Source organism: Erythrolamprus reginae, chromosome 3, assembly GCF_031021105.1.
Source record: "Erythrolamprus reginae isolate rEryReg1 chromosome 3, rEryReg1.hap1, whole genome shotgun sequence".
NCBI lineage: Eukaryota > Metazoa > Chordata > Lepidosauria > Squamata > Dipsadidae > Erythrolamprus > Erythrolamprus reginae.
This window is the reverse complement of record NC_091952.1, coordinates 102,610,361-102,626,009: the sequence shown is the minus strand read 5'-3', so window position 1 is coordinate 102,626,009 and position 15,649 is coordinate 102,610,361. Positions and strand designations below refer to the sequence as shown.

The 15,649-nt window shown below is 42.0% G+C and overlaps 1 protein-coding gene and 1 non-coding gene across 4 annotated transcripts in view; both read right to left on the bottom strand.

Annotated features, from left to right (window-relative positions):
• The window catches only part of C3H1orf21 (chromosome 3 C1orf21 homolog), a 160,238-nt gene that overhangs the window by 49,740 nt on the left and 94,849 nt on the right, over window positions 1-15,649 (bottom strand). The gene's annotated exons all lie outside the window — the stretch shown is intronic.
• On the bottom strand, window positions 14,719-14,843 carry LOC139166108 (U6atac minor spliceosomal RNA). The gene has a single exon (XR_011558908.1). It is a non-coding gene; the product is annotated as a U6atac minor spliceosomal RNA (small nuclear RNA).

Sequence of the window (15,649 nt, the reverse complement as noted above, 5' to 3'; positions counted from 1 at the left end):
AGAGTATTTGCCAGCCTCTGGCAACACAGCATAATAAAGGCAATCAAAGTCATAGGCTGGTTCATAGACTACTAGCCCCACATGAGTGGCATCAAGCAATTAGTGGACTGCACTGTTTACAGCACGGGAGGAAGACAGACTATGTACTATTGTATATTTTGCTACTTTGAATGAGAAGGATCAGTGTTACATCAGCAAATTATCACTATCACTAAAGACAATTTATCTATGCATCAATATACACCAGCTCGCCAAAAATATATCTCAGTAAGGTTTAACTAATCAAGTTCAAATACTATGTTTCAAATAAAATTTCTGAACAAACACTGTATTTACTCATCAGGAAAACAAAAGAAGAAAATCGGATTAGAGCTATAGAAAAAAAATCAGTCTTAAAACCTTCCAGTGAATGCTGAATTTATGGAAATCCTGATTTATTACATATTTAGTATCTGTGGTTTCTGGTAAAGTTTCTCAACGTTTATCTTTATTTGACAGATGTTGAGAGGGCCTCCTTAACCATATAGTTATGCTTCAAGTAGCTGAAGATCAATGGCTTTCTTAACATTATAAAGGTTTCATTGAGTACTCATCTCTGGAAGTACTGAAATAGTACTTTGCAAAATCTCCTCATAAAATTACCGAACTCAACATAGACAAAAGCACAGTGAGGGACTACCTGAGGGAACTCAACGAACACAAATCACCAGGGCCAGACGGACTTCACCCCAAATTCCTAAAAGAATTGGCAGACACCATAGCGGAACCACTCCTCCTCATCTACCAAATATCCTGGATCACTGGAGACCTACCGGAAGACTGGAAGCGAGCTGACGTAGTCCCCATCCACAAAAAAGGCAAAAAGACCAACCCAGGTAACTACAGACCAATCAGTCTGACCTCTATACCTGGAAAAATACTGGAGAAAATAATCAAAAAACAACTTACCCACTTCCTAGAAACAAACAAACAAAGATCATATCCAATAGCCAGCACGGATTCATCAGAAACAAATCATGCCAAACCAAACTCATATCATTTTTCAACACCATAACCAAGTCAGTTGACCAACGCAACTCAGTGGACCTCATATACTTGGACTTCAGTAAGGCTTTCGATAAAGTCGACCACAATCTCCTAATCCACAAACTAGAAAAAAATGGAGTAGATTACTACACATGTAGATGGATAAACAGTTGGCTGACCAACCGCACCCAACGAGTTGTCCTCAACGGCACCAAATCCACATGGAAAAAAGTAGACAGTGGAGTACCACAGGGCTCTGTCCTGGGTCCTGTACTCTTTAACATCTTCATCAACGACCTGGACGAGGGAATAAAAGGGGAACTAATAAAATTTGCAGATGACACCAAGCTGGCGGGGGTAGCCAACACCCTTGAGGACAGGCTCAGAGTACAAGAAGACCTAGACAGACTATCACAGTGGGCCCATACCAACAAAATGAGGTTCAACACCGACAAATGCAGAGTCCTCCACCTTGGCAAAAAGAACCCTAGACATACATACAGCCTGGGAGATACCCCACTCAGCAGTAGTGACTGCGAAAGAGATCTTGGAGTCTTAGTGGACAATCAACTAAACATGAATCAGCAATGTGCAGCAGCAGCCAAAAAAGCCAACTCAATCCTAAGCTGCATCAACAGAGGAATACGCTCCAAGACCAGGGAAGTACTAATACCACTCTACTATGCCCTGGTCAGACCCCACCTGGAGTACTGCATCCAATTCTGGTGACCTCATTACAAAAAAGACATCGAAACTCTGGAGAAGGTGCAAAAAAGAGCAACCAAAATGATTAGGGGACTCGAAACCAAGACTTACGAAGAGAGATTGAGAGAACTGGGCATGGACAGCCTAGAAAAAAGAAGGTCTAGAGGGGACATGATAGCAGTTTACAGATACTTGAGGGGTTGCCACAGTGAGGAGGGGGTCTCTTTATTCCCCAGGGCACCAGAGGGCCGGACGAGGAACAATGGTTGGAAGCTGACCAAGGAGAGATTCAACCTGGAAATAAGGAAGAACTTCCTGACGGTCAGAGCGATCAACCATTGGAACTGCCTGCCAGGGGAGGTGGTGAACTCCCCAACTCTGGACACCTTCAAGAGGAGATTGGACTTCCATTTGGCTGGGGTGCTGTAGGGTTTCCTGCTCAGGCAGGGGGTTGGACTCGATGACCTAACGGTCCCTTTCAACTCTATTAATAAAAAAATAAAAAAATAAAATTAATCTGGTGGGGCAATGTTCTTTGCAAGTCTGTACAGTTTGGGGCTTTTTCCCAGGTAAATTTCATAAAATCTGTCCAAAAAAACTTTTTCTGTAGATTTTATTTTGCTTTAGATGGCTGCATCGGTTTAATTAGGAAACTTTAGAGGGTGATGGTTTCATTAGCACTATTATTGTAAATGAACTGTGTGGGTTTTGTTGTGATATATTTTGCAATTGGTTTGTTGGAGCCCTTTGGTACATTTTGTAAGCAACTCTGGGTATCATGTAATTGAACAGAATGAAACACATAGTATAAATACTTTGTAAAATACACAATTATTTTCTAGCATCTGCTCACCATAAGTGAGGCACTTTTTAACATATAGTTTATCAACTTCATTTTGGATTCATCTATTCATTGCTGGCAGGTTCCCAGAACAACTTCATTAAATCCTATATAAAAGAGTTAAAATGGTTCAAATCAATGTTTTCCTTCTTATTTTTAAAGACTTCCTTAAAGCAGGAAATATACAGCAAACAGATGTAGGCATGAAATTAGTTAAATAAAGAATGTATTTCCATGCATTGACAAAACTGTTGATAGACAAGCTCTCTTTTAATAGCTGGGCATTCATAACAGAATTCACACCTACACAGAGATTTCTGACTTTAATAAATATATCTTAATTTTTTTTTTCAAAAATAGGCTGTTTGTTGGCATCTAAAAGTGCAATCCTATGAAATGTTTCTATTTTCCTTTCTATAAGGGAATTGTAACATTATGTCATGAATTAGATGTCACATAAGCTTAATGACATTTAAGAGGATAGGAAAAGAAACATGATACAAGGTTGCTGCTTTTGAGAGTAATAAATCTTAAATTAATAGGTTGTGCAAGGTTGTGCAATAGGTTGATGAAAAGATAGAGGCAGATGTAAGCTAAACTCAACTCTTGGTTGACTATATAGACTGTCATGCAATTTACTTGGCAGCAATACTTGAGTGGCACTTTTTTTTTGGCTTTCAGGTCTAGCCTAACTAGTCCTGACTTTGCTTAATTTTCAAGTCCAGACAAGGGTGCCATTTCCTGAACTGTGGTTCCATGACTGCATGTCTCTAAAGACAGGATCTTTATTTTATCTTTATTTAGCCATATTTATTTTATTTATTTATTTATTTATTTATTTATTTATTGGATTTGTATGCCGCCCCTCTCCGCAGTTTTTACCTAAAAATCCATTCCATTTCTACCCATTTCCCATTCTGCAGGAGAGCACAGCTAGTTTTTGGTAGCTAGAACTAACTAACGTCCGCGGAGTCCGCGGAGAGGGGCGGCATACAAATCTAAATAATAATAATAATAATAATAATAATAATAATAACAACAACTAACTAACTAACTAACTAACTAACTAACTAACTAACTAACTAACTAACTAACTAACTAACCAACCAGAATATCTCTGGGACCGCCTTCTGCCGCACGAATCCCAGCGACCGGTTAGGTCCCACAGAGTTGGCCTTCTCCGGGTCCCGTCAACTAAACAATGACGTTTGGCGGGACCCAGGGGAAGAGCCTTCTCTGTGGCGGCCCCGACCCTTTGGAACCAACTCCCCCCAGATATCAGAGTTGCCCCACCCTCCTTGCCTTTTGTAAGCTCCTTAAAACCCTCCTCTGTCATCAGGCATGGGGGAATTGAGAATTTCCCTCCCCCTAGGCTTATAAAATTTATGCATGGTATGTTAGTATGTATGATTGGTTTCTAAATTGGGGTTTTAAATTAACTTAAATATTAGATTTGTTTACATTGTATTATTATTGCTGTGAGCCGCCCCGAGTCTGCGGAGAGGGGCGGCATACAAATCTGATTAATAAATAAATAAATAAATAAATAAATAAACAAACTGAAATGAAACACAGCATTAAATGGGCAGTGACAATTAAGCAGGCAGGACCACATAATGTCCATTAGCAGAATGAGGTATTTGGTGTGCCACACAACTACACCCACACACTGCCAGTTTTGCTATTTGATAAAACCCGGCTATACCTAAAACTACAATAGAACCGTCTGCCATGGCTTTGTCTCAAAGACATTAGCAACTGGAGAAATTTTACAGCAGGCAATCTACAATGGGCATCCAAAATAATCAGCTACATCAAATATATGAAATGACTGTGTGTGTGTTCCTACATGAATCGTAAAGGATCCTATTGTTGTTTCATGACATTAGTTCAATCAATTCTTAAGATGGCTGCTTTTAGAAGTAAAATGAAACTTTTAATATTTATTTTCTATATGGTCAAGAATAACAAAACGGATTCTAAATACCAAGATTTTTATACAATGCTTGTCTAAATGTATTGAGGTTCCTAAATTTGCTTTAAGTGTCTGGTAGCAATAGTATTTGCAATACATCGTAATTGCAATATTATCTAGAATTGTCAACTAAGGGTTGGTTAGGGTTAGAGGTCCTCCTTTGAAATAACTGGTCCGTGATTTGCACTACCCTGGATGCTGCTCGAGCAGCAGATGGAAGTTATGCCCAGGAGAACTTCACATTGCTACAGCGGGTGTCCCAATTACTGCACCGCCCTATTTGGACCAGGACACTGATGACAGCAGCTTATGCTCTGATTAGTACATGACTGAACTATTTCAATACATTCTTGAAGATGATTCAAAAGCTATCACTTTTCTCCAGGCATAGTGATGCAGCTGCTAGTTGGGGAAACCAACTATTTCAAAATAATACTTGCCATAAAGTTACCGTGCTGATTACCAGTTGAATTCTGGGCCCAATTCAAAGTACTGGTCATTGCTTAGAAAACCCTTGATTGTGTGGCACCAGGATATATCAGGATATATATACCATTCTACTAAGTAAGATTCTGCCTGCTCAAGTTGGTCATCAAGAGAGGGCATATTGTGAACCATGCTCCCTATTGAACATTCCATGCAACTGGAATAAGATACTTTATGCAGGAATAGGAGTAACATAGTCTGGAAATAGTGTCCCCAAAAGTACAGTCACATTGCTTGCTCTATCATTTAGAAACTTCCTTTGGCCTACAGTATGACTATTTGACAATTTCTGTCTATTACATTAAATATAAGGTTAAGGATGTGCACTGGCTTAGCAGTATTACATGATGGGTGAGCTCCCATTTTTGCCCCAGTTCTTGTCAGTCTAGTAGTTTGAAAGCTTGCAAATGCAAGTAGATAAATAGATATCACTTTGGTGGTGGGAAGGTAATAGTGTTCCATGTACCCCATTATACAGTCATGCCAGACATCTGACCATGGAAGCATCTTCAGACAATGCTGAGTCCCTCGGCTAGGAAACAGAGATGATCACTGCCCCCTAGAATCAGGCACAACTGGACAGGGGATACTTATTTTTACCTTAGGTTAAAGACTACTTTATAGTATGGTCCTTCTGTTATTGTGTCAGAGTTATAAACCAGAGTCCTATGATTGTGACTATATACAAAAATATGAAAGAAACAAATAATCAAATAAATAATTATTCAGGCTGATTGACATTCTTCTTTTACAGAATTTGAAATTGAAATCAACTTTCAGCCAAATTTTCATATTCTAATTAAACAGAAGCTGTACTATAATTATTTTTAACTGTTAATACTGGAAAGGACTACATAGTTAACCATGGTTAAGAAAAGAAAGTGAAATTCATTTCAAAGACAGGAAAAGATTAATAAAAGAAATATATAAAGCAGTTTATAATTTATCTCCCTTTTATAATGATTTCATATCTGACTGTTATTTCAAATGGCCAAATGTGAATCACTGTGATAATTCAGAGAATACATACAGAAAGTAAGGTTTTGTGAACAGTAACAAGTATATATTATGTGATGGACATCTGCTTCGCACACACAATGGTAAAAACTAAATATTGGTTGGCAACCTTCAAATGCTGGGTATATACATTACGTCTTAATTAATCAAGAATACAGTGTTCCCTCGCTTTTCGCGGGGGATGTGTTCTGAGATCGCCCGGAAAAGTCGAATTTCCGCGAAGTAGAGATGAGGAAGTAAATACACTATTTTTGGCTATGAACAGTATCACAAGCCTTCCGTTAACACTTTAAACCCCTAAATTGCAATTTTCCATTCCCTTAGCAACTATTCAGATTATTACTCACCATGTTTATTTATTAAAGTTTATTAAAAAAAAAATTATTAAAGGCAGACGAAAGTTTGGCGATGACATATGATGTCATCGGGTGGGAAAAAACGTGGTATAGGGAAAAAACCCGTGAAGTATTTTTTAATTAATATTTTTGAAAAACCGTGGTATAGACTTTTCGCGAAGTTTGAACCTGCGAAAATCGAGGGAACACTGTACTATACACAGTATAAGAATCTCGTATGTAAAATCCATATCTCCTATAATAACAAATGATTTTGAAATCCAGAATAAAATTAAATATTTCATCAGATATATTGTTCGGGGTTTTTTAAAAAAATGACTGTTCACTGATTTCACTTTAAACCAGCTGAACATATTAAAATATTTATCTTAAAATAAACCTGTTTGTATAATGAAGCTAAACAAATTTTCCTTATTGGATTCCCCCCCCCTTCCTTTGAAACATAAATGATTCTTTGTTAAATTTGACCATCTACAATTTTCTAGCACAGGTTTTTCCACTGTGAGGCCTGTTTGGGAAAGTAATGATGATATATGGAAGTATAAAATATGTTTATAATACTTGCAAATATAGTTTGCTTGTATCAGTAAGAAATTCAATGATCAGGAATTTAAAAATATTGTTTTCATAAAACCACTTTTTCACGTTACTGATTAAAGGTCTTTACTTCATATTTCATTTGAAAACCCTACAGTTTAGCAAATGCAATGAAAATAAAAAATAATTACAGTTTAGAAAAAAACTAATTCAACCCAACATCATAACATACATTATCAAAAGGCTACACACTGCACAAATATTGTCCAAGAACAAAGAGCGGAGTAAACGATTCTGACAAGTTCTGTCAACATTTGTTAATTCAATACAGTTTTGATCTATGATAGATGGATGTTTACTTATTGCCATTAGTATCTTTTCATTCCTAATTATTACCTAACAGCCTTTTAATCCTGAAACAATTTGTTTTGTCTTCTCACTACATTTCCAGGAGTGGAAGAAGCAAAATGCTTTGCTAAATAATAAAAAATAAAATAGTTGAGGTATTACACAGTAAGTTATCCTAATATAACGTTCTGTAACGTTAGCTGTATTATATGACTACACAGCAAACGGGAACAAATACAAACATATATAAAATGAACATTATCATGTAAGAGCTTCAATTTGTCACAGGAATATAAATGGTGCTTATAAATAACAAAGATATAGAAATCATGCCTAGATATAAATTGCAAATATCCATTCACCAAAAATCTTTTCTGCAGCAGCAAGAAAATATATAAAATTTCCTCAGAAAATGTTCAGGATACTATTTTCTTTTCTGTAAACACGAGACTAGCATAATTATTTTTCTCAATGAGCAATAGATTCTGCCTTGATGCTCTTTCTATGAATTAGAATTTTACCCAGTTCTTTTTTTATATATAGTGGAGTTAAGAATACTTAAAGGGGAAACACTCTCACAGTTCATTAGATATTGTTTTTATTTGTGACTTCCCAGACTGATTGGACTTTTTTTGACAGGACAACTGCAGTTGGAAAGATTTACTGCTGTCCAAAATATTTTCTATTGCAAGAGACTGTGATTGTAATTGTGCATGGTGAAGCTTAAGCTTAGAGACTTGGAAACTAGACTAACAGGCATTAATAACTTTTTATAGAGACATTTAAATATTATTTTGAATGGAACATGACTTATGCTGTTTTGAGCACTTCACTGTGCTGAAGGGTGTAATAGTTTGTAAGCTTTATATTTATTTGTTTGTTTTTTTATTCAATTTTTATGCCGCCCTTCTCCTTAGACTCAGCACTTTTTAACAGAGCCAGTGTATTGCCCCCACAATCCAGGTTCTCATTTTACCCACCTTGGAAGGATGGAAGGCTGAGTCAACCTTGCGATAGACTATAAAAGATAGAGTCAACAGTTTAGCTAACTACTCACATCACTGACCCCACTTACCTTTTTCATTAAACTAAACTGACGGAACTGGGAGGTATCATTACTTTTTACACTGTCAAACTACAAACTACAGTACTTATGAAATAAATTTTTGTCCCTCTGGATAATTAATTTTAACTGAGTATTTGGAATGTTGCAACCATAACGTGCCTTGCAACATAAGTTCTTGGGTTTAACTTCTGATTATTTTAGATTTTAAAAAATCCAAATTACATATTTATATTATATGATGTTCTGAATCAGTTGATCAACTTTCACACAAAGCCTAATCACATTTGCCTTGGACGGGAAAAGAACACTCGGACACCAAGCTGGGTAAAATGGGTCACTTTATTAAATATTAACAGAAAGACCTGCAGGGGTCACTAAATGGGGCGGAGTTTCCTGAACACAACATACTTGGGCAACTTAAATGGGCGTTACTCCAAGCCTGGTCAGGGTGAGGCGTGTCCCGCCTACTCCCGACCCGAAAGCCACGCCCAGCATGTGGGAGGGCTCACCTTGCATGACCCGGAACCGGAAATGACGTAGGTGAGCCCCAAGGGCACTCCCTTCGCACCTCTCCGTCCGTGGAGGAAGCGTGAGTTGTGCAATGGGGGTGCCAATCATCTTACAAAAGATGCCCAAAGGAGAACACACAGTTGCTACTGATACCCTTTCCGCCCCGTTTCTGCCATATAGTGACCAAGAATATAAACATCCAATTGCTGAATCAGAACCTATTTACATACAGATGCACCCCGTAACCACAAATCCTTACCCTCGTCCAGGATGGAGTAGGCGAAAAACAATCTGTAGCAAATGCCCTAAGACTGCAAAAATTCCTACTCGGCCCCAAACCAGGCGACCTATAAAAACATCCTGGATTGAGCGGAGGGTGGGTGGGTGTCCGTTTTGCGGCGAGCTCGTCGGCAAGGAAAGCCAGGGGAGGGCAAGCAAGCCCTGATAAAGGGCACATGCCCCGCCCCTCGGCTTTCCCAGAATGCCCGAGCGGCCGCTGATTGCTCAGGGGCGTTCCCACGCTATCGCGGGGAACGCCCCCCAGCTGATGGGGGAGCCGAGTTGGTTCCCGCCATCGGCAATTTTCGTCCAGGCGATATTTCGCCTGGCCTTTCATTTGCCTTGGACGGGAAAAGAACACTCGGACACCAAGCTGGGTAAAATGGGTCACTTTATTAAATATTAACAGAAAGACCTGCAGGGGTCACTAAATGGGGCGGAGTTTCCTGAACACAACATACTTGGGCAACTTAAATGGGCGTTACTCCAAGCCTGGTCAGGGTGAGGCGTGTCCCGCCTACTCCCGACCCGAAAGCCACGCCCAGCATGTGGGAGGGCTCACCTTGCATGACCCGGAACCGGAAATGACGTAGGTGAGCCCCAAGGGCACTCCCTTCGCACCTCTCCGTCCGTGGAGGAAGCGTGAGTTGTGCAATGGGGGTGCCAATCATCTTACAAAAGATGCCCAAAGGAGAACACACAGTTGCTACTGATACCCTTTCCGCCCCGTTTCTGCCACAGCAGGGGGTCAGATCTCTATCTTGGCCCCCTGCTCCCCTCCTAAGCCTGCCCCAGCTCACGCAGGCACCACTGCAGGTCTGTGTAAAAATTGCCACTCCTGACATCTTCCTAAATTGACCCAGTGAAAGCTAGGGGGGGGGTTTAAAAACACATGGCCGTGTGTCAGATCACTTTGCCTCCCCCTGCCATGTTAACCCATAACCTGGTCCCGTCAACAGCTGTTGGTGTGACGGCAACTCCGCGTCCCCTCCATGTGGGGGTATTAGAACCATACACCAGAACCACACACCACGGCCGTAGGCCCCGTACGACCGGTGGTTCACCATGACATGACATCACTGTGCCAAGTCCTTCACCGACACCAGGTCGTTGCCACCCGTGTGCAAGACCAACAATCTGTTCCATATGCTCTGCAAGCCCCGGGGGACTGCCACGACTTGACGCCACTGGGCCAAGTCCTTCACCACCACCAGGTCGTTGCCACCCGTGTGCAACACCAGCAATCTGTTCCATATGCTCTGCAAGCCCCGGGGGGGCTGCCATGGCTTGACACCACTGAGCCAAGTCCTTCACCACCACCAGGTCGTTGCCACCCGTGTGCAACACCAACAATCTGTTCCATATGCTCTGCCAACCCCGGGGGACTGCCATGACTTGACGCCACTGAGCCAAGTCCTTCACCATCACCAGGTCGTTGCCACCTGTGTGCAACACCAACAATCTGGGTCCGGCCCATCACTGCTCCCGACTTTTCACAACGGAAGAGACCCGTCTCAAACGAAGACCTCCGAGCTCAAGCCTTTCCGCTGAAGCCCCAGCGACTCAGCAACCTCCACATTCCTGAAGATAATGTTGCAGCTCAATGTTCAGCCACCAAGCCACGCTGTGGCTGCAGTTCACTACTGTGGGCAACGGAAGGGCAGCTCCTTCGCACTTCGCACGTAACAAAGTGGAGCAGGGCCAGGACCTAGAGAAACGATAAGGATACAAAGACAGTGTTAGCCACCCGATCCCAAGAGTGCTTGTACTCAGGTGCTCTGAATCTACTTTATGAAAGCCACTGACTTCCATCTGCCACCGGATTCATTACTTTGCTGAGAACTTGTTGAAACCTGCATTCAGTATTGTTGAGGGAATACCACCCGATATCTTGCCGATCCTCCTGTAATGGCCCCTAACTGTTATTTTAAAAGGCACCCTTCCCTGGCTTCATCGCTTTACTTGCACTGAGTCCGTCATACCTCGGCATCTATCCTTGTTTGATATACCAGGCCAGTGATCAATCCACTATCTGCGTTATTGGTCAGCCACCATGTGTAACCAACGCGGCTGCCGCAGCCGCTATTTAACATCAGTTTGCTGGCCCAGGGAACCTTGCATGATCCACTACTATGAGATCATGACAGCACCTTGCAGACCTACCATGTCCCAAAGGCCATTTTTATGGCTGTCGTGTGCAACAGCCTCACCTCGTTGGGTGAGGATCTGGGTCTCATCCAATGCCCGTTGCCCCTGAAACTGGGCAATGTATAGCAGCTTAGTAATTTCTCCCCAATCTGAGTCCTTTCCTTGGACCATCTCTTGGTCATTCCCCCTATCCTCAAATAGTTTGACGCCGAGGTCTTTTGTTAGGAGAGCTAAGCCCACCTGTTGCCCCTACATGATGGCATGTAACCATGTGGTCCAACCTTCATTCCTTTGCTTGAGCGATGGCGCCGTCCCCCAATTCTGGGTACCCTGCGCCCCAGCCTATGCCATGTGGCTGCCAACCGCCTGCCCATGCACACATACTCCCTGTTAACAGACTGGGCCTCCTGTTGCTGGCTCGCTTCACTCCACTGATGGGCCAGCTGTACACCATAGTCGCAGTCCCATGTTCCTGTATTCCTCTCAGGAAATCATAATACTCTTCCTCCAGCATTAAAATGCCAGGGGGATTAGCCAATATGTTCCGTGGCCTTGCTTGCTAATCCAGTGAGTAAAATAATTGCAAGAAATTTATGAAGATAAGCAAAGGCCCATGCCAATGCTTTCTTTACCGTTAGCGCATGGATTAGCTTTACCAACATGACTTAATCAATATAACCATAATATTAATGGTACCATCCTGGCACCACGACTTCAATATTGTTTATGATAATAACATTTTCTGAATTATTCATTAAAAACCATTAATATAATGCTTAATAATTATATTAAGCTTAAAATCAACTCAAACGTGAGTTTGATTCAGATGACCTCAATGCTTAGCGTTCTTGCAAGCCCCCCATTCCGGTAAGTGACTATACCATTTCTTATGAAAAAACTAAAGGGGCTGAGATAAGCCGACTAATTTATTCATTTATTTATTCGATTTTTATGCCGCCCTTCTCCTTAGACTCATGGCGGCTTACAACATGTTAGCAATAGCACTTTTAAACAGAGCCAGGCTATTGCCCCCTCAATCCAGTTCCTCATTGTCTTACTCATGAGAGGATTAGCCAGAATTTGGGAGATTTCCAACCTTCAGCATGGTAATGACATGGGGATCTGCAGGCTGTAGTTATGGTATTAATAGTATCTTTCAGTTTTGCTTGTCCAGAAAGGGGGGGGGGGCTTGCTACCAACTACACCCGTACTGTTGTAGCCTCCAGTACAATAACTTCACATTTGGAAATGTGGCAAAATTCAGAATATTAGTAGCACCATTCAGGGAGACATAATGACTTCCATGCGCAACTGCTCCAGGATCTGGCACATCATGATAATCATAATAATAATAATAACAATAATAAATACCCAGGAGCAAGCACATAAGAAAACCCCCCTGTTACCAAGTACTCCTTTAGTGCAGTACATCACTAGTTAAGTATGGCCATAAAATTAACAAAGATAATTCCTCAGGGTATATTTGACCAGGAGGATTGCCATTAAGCCAACTTGAAAGTGAAGAGGAAGACATACAAAAGTAAACCTCCGGCCTGATAACGTGCATATATTCTCAACAAAAGCTTTAATAAACAAATTTTTCTATGTAAGGTGTAGAACATAGCTCACTGTTTCACCTGCCATAACAGTTTATATTAACACTGTCACCCTTCTTAAAGCGTGAGAGCAATTATTTATTTATTTATTTTAAAATGAGGGTAAGGGAGCAGCATGAGGTTATGTTTACTTACCGCCCAATAACCTAATTGCTATTTTCAATGTGGTAAAGAAACATATGCCAGACCTGTCTGCCAAACAGCTTCTTAGGTCCCTATTCCACAGTGCTTCAAAGAAAGGACAAGATATATTTCTGCACAGTGCTCTCGGTAGGAGATCCTTACATAGGAAGAAACCAATCCTTTATATTCAGCAGCGCTGTTCCAAATGAAGTGCAGAAATTTATAATGTTTGATAAAAATGTAATACAAGGTTAACAGCCTCCCAAGTAGCAGAAAACCCTCATCATTTGTTGTAATGTTTCTTCTAAACCCGCTTATGAGCAGAAGCCAAGGTTTTAACTGCCAAGTTGCTGTCAGAAGCCAGCTAAGTCCCCTGAAGCTATGATGACAAAAGGGGGGGGGGGCAAGGTCTATAGTAATGTTACAGTCTTTTGATCACCACAAGACATTCTCCTGACAAAGCAGTCTTTCCATAGATCCAGTTGCTCAAACACCACCTAACCTGGTTCCGTGGCTACTATCCCTGATTGTTAATGTCTCTCTTGTGAGAGAATGCCCTAGGAGGGCGCCATCATCCACTGGGTATGAAAGAACTGTTATCAAATGGTAGTGAGACCAGGCTGCTGAAAAGCATTTCAAATATGGAATTTTTAATCCCCATATCATTTCTATGTCCACCACATTATGGTTCAATTCTATGTCTCGTTCTAACCAATGCTCATAACCTAGTGGCTTGTTTGGCCTACCCCAATATTTAACTGGCATGCAGGAGCCTTATTGCTCCAAATTTGTGTACTCTAAAAACTGCCTTAAGGGGATGCTCCCATTGCCCTGTGGAATTGGTGGGGCGGGCAGAGGGGGGGGGGGGAGTTTGCCCCCCCGCTGTAATATCACAACCCATGTGTTGTGACCACCAGTAAATCAGTTTAATTTCAAATTAATTCATTTTAAGCTCACTCAATTCAAATATAGTAACTTAATAAATTAAACCATTCTGATAATTCATTAAGCATAATCCATTCCCATATACTGACTTAATAACCTAAATCATTTTCCAAATCACTTTATGTTCAACCAGTTCGCATACAATCGTTTCAATAACTTAGCTCATTTAATTCATTCCTCTTAGGATCAATTCATTCAAGTATACTAGCTTAAATTAAATTAGATCATTTGAATTCATTCATTTTAAGTTCGATCAATTCAAGTCTCTTGACTTAAATCCATTAATTCATTTTAATAATTCAATTCAAGTTCAATCAATTTCACTATACTGACATAATAAATAAATCTTTTTACCAATCAATTTATGCTAAACCCCTTCAAGTATACAGTTTAAATAAATTAAATCATTTTAACATTTATTTTTAGCAATAATTTTATGGCCTACTTATTATGACTGACCATCTAAAATAGCACCAAATAGATGATAGTTTATTCCATACTTCATCAAATAATCTCCCTGATGAAGTAAATAGACTGAAGGGAAATCATGACTTGCCCAGAATTGCCCCAATGAGATGGGCAATACATCAAATGTAAGGTAATATAAACAAACAAAGAATGTTTGTTTTAGATGATTCTTTTTTTTTTTCTTTTTTTTTTTTTCCTTTTTTCCTTCCCCCCCCCCCCCTTTTGGGTGTGGATAAAGATAGGATAAAGATAACAGCATTGCTGATAACAATGATGGACACTGGTTAGATGCCACGAAGTAAGTGGCAGAGCCTTAACCGTACGCGTGTTGTAAAGACCACAAGGGCCTCTTCCATCCCTACCAAGGGGAGCGCCAATCTCTCCTTTCACTCAACACCATGGCCACTACCGGTCCACTGAACCGGAATGAACTGGAAGCCACCCACCACTCGCGCGGAACAGCGTCCACTTGAGACGCATCAAGTGAAGGGAGGGGGGGGGAGGGGGCGGCATGCTCGATTCAGGCCTTGCCCCCCCCCCCCCCCCGCACAAAAGCAAAGCCAGGCGCGACGTGCCACGCCGGGGACGGTGTGTGTGCGAGAGGCTCGCCATGAGGCACACCCCCCGGCGTCGCCCTGTGTGCGGCCTGCCCGAAAACCTCCGAACTTGACAAACCACGTGGGAGAAGCCTCCCTGCTGCTGCCGCTCCCTCCCTAGCGCTCATCCTGGCCGCCCGGCACCGGAAAGCTCCGAGACCGTCCTCAGCCGGGCCGTCAGACACCAGGATCCAAGCCGGCGAAGTCCCTGCGCGCCCCGCCGCCACTTACACAGGGGGGGGGGGGGGAGCCGTCGGCCCCCGCAAGCCGTCCGGCCACCTTCCCCCTCTCCCCCAGCAAAGCAAACCTGAGCTGCCCCTGGCGATCGTTAGCGATCCCAGGGGCTCCGAAAAGTCACCGTCTTCAGCTTCTTCCTAGCTGCATCGCGAAGAAAAGGCTCGCTGGTCCGTTTTGCGGCGAGCTCGTCGGCAAGGAAAGCCAGGGGAGGGCAAGCAAGCCCTGATAAAGGGCACATGCCCCGCCCCTCGGCTTTCCCAGAATGCCCGAGCGGCCGCTGATTGCTCAGGGGCGTTCCCACGCTATCGCGGGGAACGCCCCCCAGCTGATGGGGGAGCCGAGTTGGTTCCCGCCATCGGCAATTTTCGTC